We start from the raw sequence: 14,676 nt of genomic DNA on the forward strand, positions 1-14,676 counted from the left end.
CTGGACTTCCCTGCTCTTTAGGGTCTGACTCTGAATGTTAATCATGCATGTGTTTGATGAGAACAACGACAATAAGGGAGATAGAGACTTCCTTCTTTGTGTTGATTCAGTTCTAGGTGGATTTAAAAGAGCCTTTTTCATCTGTGCTGATTCAGTTCTTGGTGGATTTAAAAGGGCCTGCCTTGTCTGCACTGATTTAGTTCTAGGTGTATAAGCTACATACATAGAGGCTTCCTTGCTGTTTTCTTGGTGGCAGGATACTCTCTCCTGCCTGAAACAAAAAATCAAGTTAGATAATTTGAATATCAATAGCGCGGTCCAACTTAGAAGCTGCAAAAGCTCAATAAACATGTAGTTACAGAAAAGAGTATGCTACAATTTTTGGTGGAAGAGTAAATTTAGATACACTAGAAGAAAAGATCACAAGCCTACCACTTTGGGGAGTTTACTGTTTCAACGAGCTAGACAGTCGACAAGATTTGCCTCTTCACTAGCTAACTTATACGTGGTTTATGTGCTTATTTTGTTGTGAAATAGTCAATTTTATATTGTCATTTAAGTGTTAATTTATATTATTTGTTCTCCTTTTATAGATGTCCAAAATGAAGAAAGAGAAGATGAAAATGATGAAGACATTGACCTTACTTGAGAAGATTTTTGGGTTGTGGATAAATACTCTAATATCAATAGTTTTGTGTTGAATTTTTTGAACTTATCGCGACTTGAACTTGCTAGTATGTAAAAACTTATTAATGAATGATTTTGTTTTGTAATGTGTATATATATTGTGTTATAATTTATTATGTATGTAAATAAAAATTTACATTAATACGACTATTTATATAAATCGTTTCAATTTAATAACATGTGGCAATCATTGTTGCAATAGATTAATAAACCATTGCAATAGGTACTCAAAAAGTGTTGCAACAGAATAATAAAAGCGTCGCAATAGATGTTATTGCAACGGTTTAATGTCGTCGCAATAGATGCTATTGCAACGGTTCAATTTCGTTGCAATAGACGAAAATAAACGTTGGAATAAGTAATGAAATAGTTGTAATAGGTAGTCAAAAAGCGTTGCAATAGAATAAAAAAAAGTGTCGCAATAGATGTTGTGGAAACGGTTAGTAATCGTCGCAATAGAGTCTATTGTGACGGTTCTTAACCGTTGCAATAGATCAAAATAAGAGTCTTAATAAGTCCAAAAATAACTGTCGCAATAGATGCTATTGCAACGGTTCAATTTCGTTGCAATAGCTGAAAATAAGCGTTGGAATAAGTAATGAAATAGTTGTAATAGGTAGTCAAAAAGCGTTGCAATAGAATAAAAAAAAGCGTCGCAATAGATGTTGTGGCAACGGTTAGTAATCGTCGCAATAGAGTCTATTGTGACGGTTCTTAACCGTTGCAATAGATCAAAATAGGAGTCTTAATAAATCCAAAAATAACCGTTGCAATAGGCCCATCTATAGCGATGGTTGCCGTAAACCGTCGCCATAGGTGTAGCTATGGTGACGGTTTAGACAACCGTCGCAGAAACCGTTGCCACAGACCCATCCCAACGCCCACCTATGGGACGCTTGCCAAACCGTTGCGATAGGTCTATGGCAACGATTTTTTGGTCTATTGCAACGATTTTGCAACCGTCACCATAGACCTAATTTCTGACATTTGATTTGCTTTAGAACAAAATGAAAATGTCTGTTTGGATTTTTGAGTAAAAAGGAAAAGAAATGGAAGGAAAATGTTGACAATTGGAAAAAAACTAAAAGGGAGATTTATGAGTTGTTGAGTTTCCGGTTGCTAATTTAATTTTTCCATTTTAAAATAGTTCTCTCTCTTTATTTCGAGAGCTAAATCTTATTAATTTTTCAAGCTTAATTAAGCGAAGCCAAATTAATTTAAAGATTATAGAAAAATGTTGTAGGTTGTTATTTTTTATATGAATATAGTTAAGAAAATATTTTAAAATATTCATCATAGTTAGAATAGTTTGATTTTAATGTTGTAGGTTGTTATTTTTTATATGAATATAGTTAAGAAAATATTTTAAAATATTCATCATAGTTAGAATAGTTTGATTTTTGAAAAGTGAAATATGATAAATATTTGAAATGGAAAATTACCTATTAAGCATTTGGTATTAATGACAATTATTATCATTTGACTATAATTGTATTACTTTGGAACTTTTAATCTCGAAGTTTATGTGATTATTGTTAAATAATGTCTTCTAATTGTAAACTAAAATAAGAAATAAACATTTAGGAAGAAAAATAAGTCTTTATTCTTTTCTGGTCGAAAATATGACTAAGTGATTAATGATATGAATGTAGAGAATTATATCAGTTTAGGTTTAATATTAATAATTTTTATTTTATATTCAAAGTTTTAGGAGACAGGATTACTCAATATCACATGCCAAACATCATGACAATAAGAAAAGATCTCCAATTTAAGATACAAGAAATATTTGTACCCCTCATTTCTTTCATCAAAACAATTTAGGGGTTGTTTGGTAGAGTGTATTAAAATGTTAATGCATGCATTAGTTTAATGTGTATTAGTAGTACCTTATTTGGTATAACTTTTTACCATATGTATAACTAACGCAAACATTAGTTATACACTCTATTGTTTTCATGGCATTAGTAATGCAATGAATCTAATGCATGCATTAACATTCTTAAAGACCCTATTACCCCTCAAAAAAAAATTTCCGCATCTTTTCCAATATATATATTTGAGGATATTATGTAAAAAAAAAATATTTTTTTAAAAAAATTATGTAATTCATGTTTTTTTTAATACATCGAACCAAACACTGCATAAGAAAAATGCAAGCATTACTAATACAAGCATTACAAATACATTATATTTTGCATTATTCTTATACACTCTACCAAACGACCCAATAATTAATGAAAGGGGTAAAGAAACAAGTGATTTCAGATTCAAATATTAGATGATTTCTTTGTGAAATACTTCGTCAATACAAAAAAGTGACTCTTTTCTTTTTATCCTTTTTGAATATATGCATGAATTAAAATCTAAATACCACATTCTGCAATAGAGCTTTCATTTGTATGCAGTGGTATCTTAGATTTCTGCATAAGAATATTTTTACCATTCAAATATGTGATTTTTATATTACACGATAATAATTTTACCAGTTACTCCGGGACTAAATTCTAGTAGTAGCTAGAAAACAAAAACTAAAAGGTTATCCACTTTGGATGATTGTAAAAATGATGATAATATATTTGCTCACCTTTTTGCTTTTATCCTTTTCCACACAAATTAAATAATTTCATCACGTCTTATTGTTCTTGTCCATTTTTGTTTCCTAGATACGTATCTTTTCATTTTTGTCTCTTCAATCAAACAAAATAAGGCAAGATCATTGACAACTAAGTTCACTAGTTTTTCTTGTTGATACCAAATAATTCACTATCAAGAAGTCACAATTCCAACTTGTGTTTAGAGGTCACAATTCACAATCCAAACCTAATAGGAATTTCAACAATCTTAATCATAACTAGCAAGTTGCTAAAAATGAAATCAGTAAAGTAAGATGTCGAAACTCTTGTTTTAATACTCGTCATAAAAAGGCTTATTCTGAATCATGTTATATAATTATAATGAAATACACAATCAATCTAATATTTTGATTTATTTCTTAAATCAAATAAATGTTTATTTCTAATATTCCATATGTTCATTATTTCTAGTACTTCATGGAGTTTTTGGAGGGATATACAATAAATTCTTGGAATTTTTTATTTTTATATTGCTAATTTTGAAACAATAGTTTTGGTTTTGTTATAAAACAACAAAGAATAAAGAAGAAGAGTAGAGTGAATAGAGAGAGTAATTGTTATTTATTCTCTTGAGGGATGAGAGATCATAAGATTGTCAATACAATGAACAAAAACCCTCTATTTATAGGGAAAATTTACTCCTAGTCTGAGTAAAAGACGGATGCTTCAAATCCTAATAGATATCAAAGTAAATCTTGATAGATCTTGATAGACATTCAGTAAATACATTTATAACACTCCCCCTTGAATGTCTAATTGGTAGATAATGTGCCTCGTTAAAACCTTACTAGAAAAAACCCGGTAGGAAAAAAAATCTAGTGAAGGAAAAAGAGTACACATCTCTAATAATACGCATTTCGACTGCCTCATTAAAAAATTTACAAGAAAAACCCAGTGGGACAAAACCTCGTAAGGGAAAAAGAGTACAACACCTATTTAACTCTCTTAATGAGAATATCCTTGACCTTTACATCTTGATCCTGTGCAGCATCTTCTTGAAAGTTGCAATTGGAGAAGATTTGGTGAATAAATCAGTCATATTGTCAGTTGAACGAATCTGTTGCACATTAATATCATCATTCTTTTGTAGCTCATGTATGTAGAAAAGCTTTGATAAAATGTGCTTCGTTCAATCTTCATTTATCCTCCCTTAAGATGTGCTATGTATGCTGAATTATCTCTGTATAAAATTGTGAGTAGATTGTCATATTTCACACCACATTTTTCTTGAATGAGATGTATCATGAACCTCAACCATACACATTCTCGGCTTGCTTCATGAATAGCTATTATTTCAGAATGATTTGATGAAGTGGCTACAATAGACTGCTTTGTATATCTCCAAGATATGTCAGTACCACCACATATGAACACATAGCTTATTTGAGACTGAGCTTTATGCGGGTTAGATAAGTACCCAACATCAGCATGACCAATAAGATCGGAACTGCAATCTTTAGAATAAAACAAACTCATGTGTTTTATCCCATTTTGATGTCTCATAGTAGAAGCAGAAATATACGCTGCTAAAACATATGAGCTTGTTTTATAGAGGAAATTTACTCCTAATCTTAGTAAAAGACGGATGTTTCAAATCTTAATAGATATCAAAGTAGATTTTGATAGATCTTAATAGACATTCGCTATAATGTAAATACATTTATAACAGATTTATCGTTTTTTCACAAATAATGAGCGGCTAAAGAATAAAAGGAAAATTAAAGATAAGGTAAGCCTACATTAGGCTGCCTACTTTAGGCAACTCTTATGGTGGGCTAATCACAAATAGGGTGGACATATAGTTTGGGCAATTTGAAATTTACAAATTCAAATTTTTTAAATATTTGATTTGGGATTTTAGATTATGAATTTTGAATTGGATATCACATTTTAGCATATTGTTCAAAATTTTCAAATTATTATGTCTGATATTTAGTCCTACCAACATTATATGTGCTTATTGCTAGTAAATTCAATTTTCAAAGGTCCAATAGATTAGTACCATGTAATCCTATCTATTATAGTATTATGTCTAATATGAAATTACACGATATGATCAGTATGATAACATCAATTTTCGTTAGCTGTATAAAATTATGCACTCTAAGAAGCAAATTAACCGGTGAATTGAGAATGTTCATGACCGGCTTAAAATTGTCCAAGTCGAACCTATTTGATTGGATTTGGATTGTAATTTCCTCAATCCAAGAATCGAAAATTCAAATCAAAATTTTCATATCCGAAAACACAAATGCCCATCCTGACCACAATACAAAGCAATTGCCAATCTCAACTAGCTAGGATATAAGTTAGTATTAAATATGTTGATAAATGATAAGTGTTAAAAAAATATATACTATTAATGCAATCTAATCAGTTATATAACTTATAAGTACCTATTATACTATTGGTTAATTTAAGAGTAAATACATAATTACACCACTGATCTTGTTTAAAACATTTAAACTTTAACTTCGACCTATTACCCCACGAATTTTCTTTATTTCATCGCAAATACACTATTTTGACCCTCTACGTGTGTATACACGCGCCACAAGCGCGTGAAAAAGCAAAAATTAACTTTTTTTGACCAATTAGAAGCTGCCACATGTAAATGATTTATTATATAATTTATATTTTTTAAAAAATTAATATTTATTTATTTTTTAAAATTATTTCATAACCCCCACCCACCCCACCCCTGCAACCCCACTCTTCCACCATTATCTTCTTCCCCAACTTCTTCTTCATCACCATAACTCAACAACAACATCAATTACAACAACAACATCAATTAACGCAACAACATCATCATCACCATAATTTTAAAAAGGAAAATTGATGTACAATCTCCATTTTAATGGAGCTTTAAGCTTAAAGCTTCATTAAAATGGAGATTGTACAGGAGCTTTAAGCTCCATTTTAATGGAGAAAACTGGACGCGGAGGGAGGGGGGAGCTTTGGACCTGGACGAGGGGGAGCTGTTGGACGCGGGGTGGGAGGAGCTGTTAGACCTGGACGCAGGGGGAGCTGTTGGACGCGGGGTGGGGTGGGGTGGGGTGGGTGGACGAAGAGGGGGTGATAAATTAAATAAAAAGAAAAAAATTTATCAAAAAATAAATAAAATATGAAATTAAAAATATTTGACACGTGGCAGCACCTGATTGGTGCGTGCATTCACTTTCTCTATTATGACTGAGATTCAGCGAAAAATGATATATTTACAATGAAATAAAAAAGAATCGTAGAGTAATAGGTCGAAGTTAAAATTTAGATGTCTTTTTGCAAAATTCGGATAAGATACTCTTAATTTAATTTAATCTGATAGTGTGAAAATTCACTATACATTTATCAGCTGATGGACAGTACTTATACCCGTTTCAACCATGATATATTTGTTAACATAAATGATAACCTATTAATTAAACAACTTAAGGTATGGTACAAAGTATTATTAGTATTTGTTTAATTAAGTCCATCTTACCACCACAGGTGTTGTAGTGAAGAGGTCTCGAGTTCGAATCCGAAATATGAAGTGGTCTATAGTGGGACTTTCTGGCACCAGTGGTGGAGACATAATTTTCATTGAGGGGGTTTAGAATAAACATACGAACTAGTTGAAGGGGTTCAACATCTACTATATATATATAAAAATATTTTTGATCGTGTAAAAATAGTATAATTTTCCGTCGAAGAAGATTCGTATGAACCCCTGATTACAAGGTAAATCCATCACTGTCTGGCACGAATCCAGATTAATCAGGCTGAAATGAAAAAAAAAAAAAAAAAAAAAAGGTCCATCTTTAAAATTAAGTTGAAAATATTGATAATAATATTTTGTAGTAAGAGAGAAGATGAGGAATTAGACTCAAAACAGCCAACGCTCATAAATCTAGGCTTCGTAAACCGGCCACACATATAATATTATTATTTCCATCATCTTAATTTATACGATATATTTAACGTTTTGAGATTCAAACTAGATAAATTTGATCATAAATTTTTTAATGTAAAATATTTAATTGTTTTTAAAATTAAATTTAAAAATTTAAAAATTACATAAAAAGTACTATAAATCACAATAATTGATTAATCAAAATATTTGAAATATATATATATGAAAATATTACGGCGAAACATAGATATATTTGAATTGTTGAAAGTAAATATGTCATGTAAATTGAGTCGGAGGAAGTAGTTATATTAATAATTTTATATTATATGTTGGGATGATTGGTTTGATTTTGAATGGTCTACAACACAAATAAATAAGAAATAAAATCCATGCAAAACATGATCCACTTCATTTAATTTATTCCTTCCCTACAATTATTTATTCAACTTGGCTTTGTATCTCCTGTATTTTAATTATAGCTGATTTGACATATTTATTTAATTTGAATCGAAGACATACCAAAAATAATTTATCTTCATAAAATAAAAGTAATATGTATTACATTTTGCTTTTACCAAATATGTCATTGTTATTATAATAATCTATTCAACGTCAATACACTAGAAAAGTATTAGATGCCAACTTCATGAAATATTATTATAGTATTCATATGTTGACACTTTATTATGACTCTTTTTTAGGAAAAAAGGTTACTTTGTTTAGGTTTGACTTATCGTTGGAGAATGGCCTTGGTTTATATCTTTTTTGCCCCATGATAAGCTATTTTTTTTTACTTAATCAAATTATATAATGCACAGAATAATAAATACTAAGCAACCTGTTGTAATATATTAAATTGCACATATCATTGTAATATATTAAATTGCACATTTGATATTAAAATTCTTCACACTATTAATATACTTTATTCGGCTTATTTTAACTGTCCCTTTGGCTGAAAATAATTATCCTAAAATATGTGTCATTTCAGAAATTCAAAACCAAATTAAATTGATAAGTATTTTTTAATTATACTTTTAATATTAAAAAAGTAGTTGTTTTAAATATTTTCAGGATAATAAATAATAAGCAACTTGTTGTAATGGATTAAATTGAGCATTTCATATTAAAATTCTTCACACTATTAATACTACATACTTTCTTCGACTTATTAAACGTCGCTTTGACTAAAACAACTTGTCCTAAAATATGTGTTATTTCAGAAACTTAAGTCCAAATTAAAGTGATAAGTATTTTCAATTATACTTTTAACATTAAAAAAGTAGTTGTTTTAAATATCATTCAATTCTCCAAAAAAAAAAAATCCAAAAGATAGGAGTAACTTAATAAGTTACTCTATTTGTTTTAATTTTTTTTTTTAATGAACATGCAAAGAGCTAAAGTGATAGTTAAAAAAATGAAGGGAGTATAACTTAAAATCTAAGCTCGTTTGGTGTGAGTTATAAGAGATAAATAGTTCCGAGATAAAATGAAGGATTATTTTATTCCATATTTGGTTGGAGGCATTAATTAATATCGGATTACTTATCCCATCATTTACACTATTGTGATGGAATAAAATATCTTGAGATAAGGTATCTCGAATAATTCCGAGATAACTCTTTCCCAAACAAAAGACCCCTAAATATCAGTGGTATAGTAGCTAGTGTGAACATAAATATATAGAGCATATTAAAGTCTTAAACCGTTGGCGATATGATTACTACAGAGGTCTAGAAACTAATAAACTCACGACTTAAATATGTTGAAATGTGGCACTTGGCTTCGGTGATCGAATTGGTTGAATAGAGAATCTCCAAAATAAAGGGTTTTAGTTTGATACCATCTACATCTGTTTCTCGATCGAGCTTGTTACATAAAGTACTTCATGCAGACTATTATTGAAGTAGTGTTACCCAAAGAGCAGCGGTTGCGAATTTTCTTGTTACCTAAACTAAAAATTTGCTCAAGTATCTTTCAATTGAAAGTACAACCACTACCAGTATAATCTCATAAGTAGAGTATGAGAATGGTAGTGTATACGCAGCCAGGAGCGGAGCTATCCTTGGGTTAGGGGGGTCATCAACTCCTTCGGCGGAAAACTATGTTATATAGAACCCCCTTTAATAATTAATTCGTATATTCACTTATGAGCTCATTTAATGAAAATTCTGACTCCGTCACTGTACACCAGCCTTACCCTACCCGAATGCAATTTATTATTTATCAATGACAAACCCCTCATGATTTTATTTATGAAAAAAATCCAAAAGAGTAGTCTAACCTGTCGTCTGCCTGGTAGTACTTCTTAGGAAAATCAATTTTGTAAACCTATTTATTTAACTAACAAAAAAGTTTAGGTGCGTGTAGGGCTAAATTGTCAACATTAATTATTTTGAGATAAATTGTTTAGGTTATTGTTTGCCTTACGAAGTTAGCTTATTACTTTAGGTCTATTAATACTATTATTTGCGTACTCATTGTTCTTTGAATACAATGAAGTATGAAATGAATTTTGCATATTTAAATTGTTACACATCAATGTCATAAAACTATAGTTTAAGTTCAAGGTGCATTCAGGTTTTTAAAAAATTAAGTTTGGTGCATTAGTGTATTCAAAATTTATATTGACGTGTTTAGAATTAACTCGTTATATTTTTAAAATTATATATGAATTTTTTAATTTATTTCTTTACCTTTTTTCTTTGTTCGACAAAAGTTTGTATTTTTGCATCACCTTTCAATACCCGGTCTCGAATGCTACGCAAACCACCATCCTCAAACTGACAACCTCGAATCTGCTCTAACAAGATAGATCTAGACTCCGCACTAGCAAAAATCCACCTGGGATCTGAGATATCAAGCCGAACCATCATGTTGGCTAGGGACTGAATGTCCAAGGCCAACGTCACTCAAAAACTGAAATGAAGGCTAAGGTACCTGCACTTATAATATCTCACAAGTTATGCTTCGCGTCTTTTGAAAAACTTATACCCTATTAGACATAAGTTAAATTTCTAAGAGCAAAAATTTAAAACTTACTATTTGAAGAGCAAACTGTGCTATTAAAGCAATTTATAATACCTCTTCATCCATGAATTGTTTCCACAAAGACAAGAACACACACCAAACTTGGCCCAAGAAAAATATAGGCTCATGAGTCATGGGCCTGCTACGAACAATTCTAGGTAAAGATGGCGTGCGCAAGTCGTCGGAGATAGAGCTAAAATTCTGAGTGTATTCGTTTTGAAATATTGAAATTTATAGAGTTCTTGGAATATTATTTATTTATTTATATATATATATATATATATATATATATATATATATATATATAGTGGATTTTAAAGCACAAATACGAAGTTTGAGCTTAAGTCAAATGAATTCTCCTGAGCTCGTATTTAAAGTTATAACTTCACCCCTACCTACAATTGGTCAGGATCAACCTCTCGACTTAAGTTTGGGAAATGAATATATTAACTTTGAAAATAAATAATTAAGGACCCATTTGTTCATAAACTTTGTATCAAAAATTTGAAAAATATTTGGAATTTATTTGAAATAAGTGTAATGTTTATCAAGTAGCCCATTATTTAAATTTCCCATTTGACTTGGGCAAATAAATTTCAGAAGTTTTTACAAAAAATAAATTCAAGTTTACACTCACAAAACTTCAACTGTATTTTATGTCTAAATATTTTTATTTTTTTTTTGCAAAATAACTTTCAAATATTAATATTACATTTTGGTCCACGATTGCAGGTGGAATCCTATTGAAAATGCTATTTCCTCCATTTCAATTTGTTCAACCTAAAATGATATTTTGATATATTTAATATATCTTTAATTCAAGATAATAGCATTCAAAAAAATTCTTTACTTTCTTAAACTTTGTGTCATCAAAATATCTAAGACAAATTAAAAAGGATATAGTAGTAAAATAAAAGGACAAACAACATAAATCCCAACAGTTTGAGCTTAATTACTGAAAATCCTGACTTTGGATGTGTCGAAATACATAATCAGTTCCCGAAACATCCAACAAAGATACATTTTTTCTTTTGTAAAGATACAGAATTAGTTTCCGATATATTTTTTTCTATTTGGGATTTATCAAGATACATAATACATCCAATGCCGATACATTTTTTTCCTTTGTAAAGATACATAATTAGCTCCCGATATTTTTTTTTATTTTGGGTTTGTCGAGATACATAATTAGCTCCTGATACATCTAACGAAGATACATTTTTTCTTTTGTAAAGATATATAATTATCTTCCGATATATTTTTTTCTATTTTGGATCTGTCAAGATACATTATACATCCAACGCCAATACATTTTTTTTCCCTTTGTAAAGATATATAATCAGCTCCCAATATTTTTTTTCAATTTTGAGTCTGTCGAGATACATAATTAGCTTCCGATACTTCCAATGAAGGTATATAATTAGTTGGAATTCTTATAATTACTTTGTATGGATAGAGATTAGTGTAAATATGGCAATTTAAGGTGTATATTTATGTTAGGAAACATCTCTTTCGAGTTTGGACTCCACAAAAAGACTATTCATTGGGCTTTACAGCATGGATTAGTCTGTTATTGAAAGGCACATTTGTGTCCGAAATTTTGAATTGGGCCTTCCTACATGGACTAGTCTTTTAATTAACAATATTGAAAGGCACATATCATGATTCAATTATTTAAATTTGGGGAAAATGTTCAAATTCTGTACTACTTGAAATCGACTTATATCATCCTCTGTTAAACTTTTGCTCTAGTATTAACTTAAAAGGGAAAAAGACATAAATAATACTGCTGTTGAAACTGTTGACATAAAAATGGTAATTCCATTTTTTAGCTATTTATTGGTAGCTTTATACAGTGTTGATACAGATTTGATACATATCTGTATGCTATACAATAAAGATACATTTCTATATGCATTTTATACATTATACAACAATGATACAAATTCTATGCACATCATATTAAAAAATTCATATTCTATATAACAATGATACAATTTCTACCCATAAATTCACTGCTCTATTTTTTTTTTACGAACTGTATCAGTAGAGTATATGGATTATATCAATATGCTATATGAACTGTATTTGAACTACCTGGGCCAAAATGACCCAAATTATGAAATTTATTTGGGCCAAGTGTCTATGAATGTCCAATGGCCCAAACATGGGTCAGTTGTTTTGTAAAAAGGTCATCCCATGTCATTTTGCCTTAATAAGTCTTGGTTATGCCCTTAATCCATAACACGACTCCCCCGTATTGGTTAATTTAAAACTTTTTCCCGATGATTTAGATACGTGTACTTCACCTATTTATTTATTTTTTGTTAATGACAGAGATAAATACGAAACAATATGCTAACAACAAAGATATAATAATTAGACCAATAGTGTAACTAATGGGAAAAATGAACAATTTGGGAGAGGACAGAAGCAATCTTTGTTAATGACAAAAGACAAATAAAAAACAATTTGCTAGCAACAAGGATATAGTATGCTTTAGACAAAGCTCGAACAATTTTTCCCCAGAAATTGTAACACTATTAAGAATATCAACACTTTTATCATAAGTAGGTAAATTCTTTTTCTTTTTTACTTTTCATATGAGATTTTATTCACACACCCCTAACATTACTTATTTAGCTATTCAGCGTTCATTATGGGCATGAAAACAACTAACTAGTATTATAGTTGAGAAGAGTACTTTTGTATTTATAATATAATAAACAGAAAAAGTATGGACCATTAGACTATGTACTGACTTAATAAAAAGATACCAACAACTTGGATCTTTAAAACATGAATCTTCTTATGTCTCTATCTAGGTTCTAGTACCACTTGAATTGAAGGTCATCTTCTAGAGTTAGAAATATGTTGAAATATCTCTATCTCTCTCTCTTTCTCTCTCTCTCTATATATATATATATCAAAGGCTGGCTCCGCCCCATTGGTCATATTATGTTGAACTAACTTTTTTGGGGGGCGTTTTGTCAATCGTTGTCTGTATTTATATTGAGATTCGACTAAATTCAGATTCATCACGCATTGCAGAGCTAATTTGGGCAGCACTCCCAAGAAGATTTCTTTTCATTTCCGCGGCTCGAACTTGAGAACTATGATTAAGTTAGTATTAATCAAAATAGGTTGTCCACTTTGGCACTCCCAACAAGATTTTTTTTCATTCCCAGGTCTCGAACCTGAAACTTATAATTAAATTAGCATAATCAACATGGGTTGTCCACTTCTGAGGTGACACTTTCAACATGATTTTCTCCATTTCGAAGGGTCGAACCTGAGATCTCTGATTAAGGATGAAAGGATCTCGACCATCCCACAACTCACGTTGGTTGAACTAACTTTTGTTTTGTAGCATATTAGTCTTTCTTTCCCAGGGTTTGAACCTGAAACCTATGATTAAGTTAGTATGATCAACATGGGATGTCCATTTCTGAGGGCGGTACTCTCAACAAGATTTTCTCCATTTGTGGGGGCTCGAACTTTATATCGATCTCTGATTAAGGATGAAAGTATCTCAACCATCCGACAACTCACGTTGGTTACTAACTTTTTTTTCATAGCATATTAGTCTTCCATTCTCAGGGCTCGAACCTGAGACCTATAATTAAGTTAGTATAATCAACATGGGTTGTCCACTTCTGGAGCTGGCACTCTCAACAAGATTTTCTCCATTTTTGAGACTCGAACCTGAGATCTCTAATTAAGGATGACAGTATCCAAACCATCCCACAACTCACGTTGGTTGAACTAACTTTCGTTTCGTAGCATATCAATCCATATTTGGAGGTCAACTAATACAACATTCTTGCTGAATATTCTGTGGAAAAACAATAGTTCCATATTGTCTTTATTTAGAAGTTTTAAGTATTTGAGTTGCATTTTGTAACCTCTCTATTTGACAAGGACAAGGTGACACTAAGTGAGCCTACGTAAACTTCATTCGGTATTCGATATCTTATTTAGCCTCGAATAATTTGAATTTAATTTATACCTGTTAAAAGATGAAGTAGTCGATATTTTTTCATTTTTCAAACTTAAATTCGAAATTTAAATATGGAGAAGTTCTATCCATCTCATCAAATGCTCAAAGCACTTGTATTGAACTTGATTTCTAAATAAAACGTATCGATAATCCAAGAACTTTTTAATGTTAAAATGATTGAAATAGCCTTAAAATATTTACATAGTAAAACAATCCGTTATTGTGAGATTTTTAAATTCAAATTGATTCAATACGAAATTAGTTCACCAAATTTTGAATTTGACAAATAATAATTTTCTCATTTAATTTTGTGGTCAATATTCAAAACGAGGTGGTTCAAAAAGATGTGTGTTATTTTTAACTTGTCATGAAGACGTTTTTATTAAGAACTCACTTTGTTTTTTCAGTCTAATATCCTTTGAACATTA

The sequence above is a fragment of the Capsicum annuum genome, chromosome 3, assembly GCF_002878395.1.
Source record: "Capsicum annuum cultivar UCD-10X-F1 chromosome 3, UCD10Xv1.1, whole genome shotgun sequence".
NCBI lineage: Eukaryota > Viridiplantae > Streptophyta > Magnoliopsida > Solanales > Solanaceae > Capsicum > Capsicum annuum.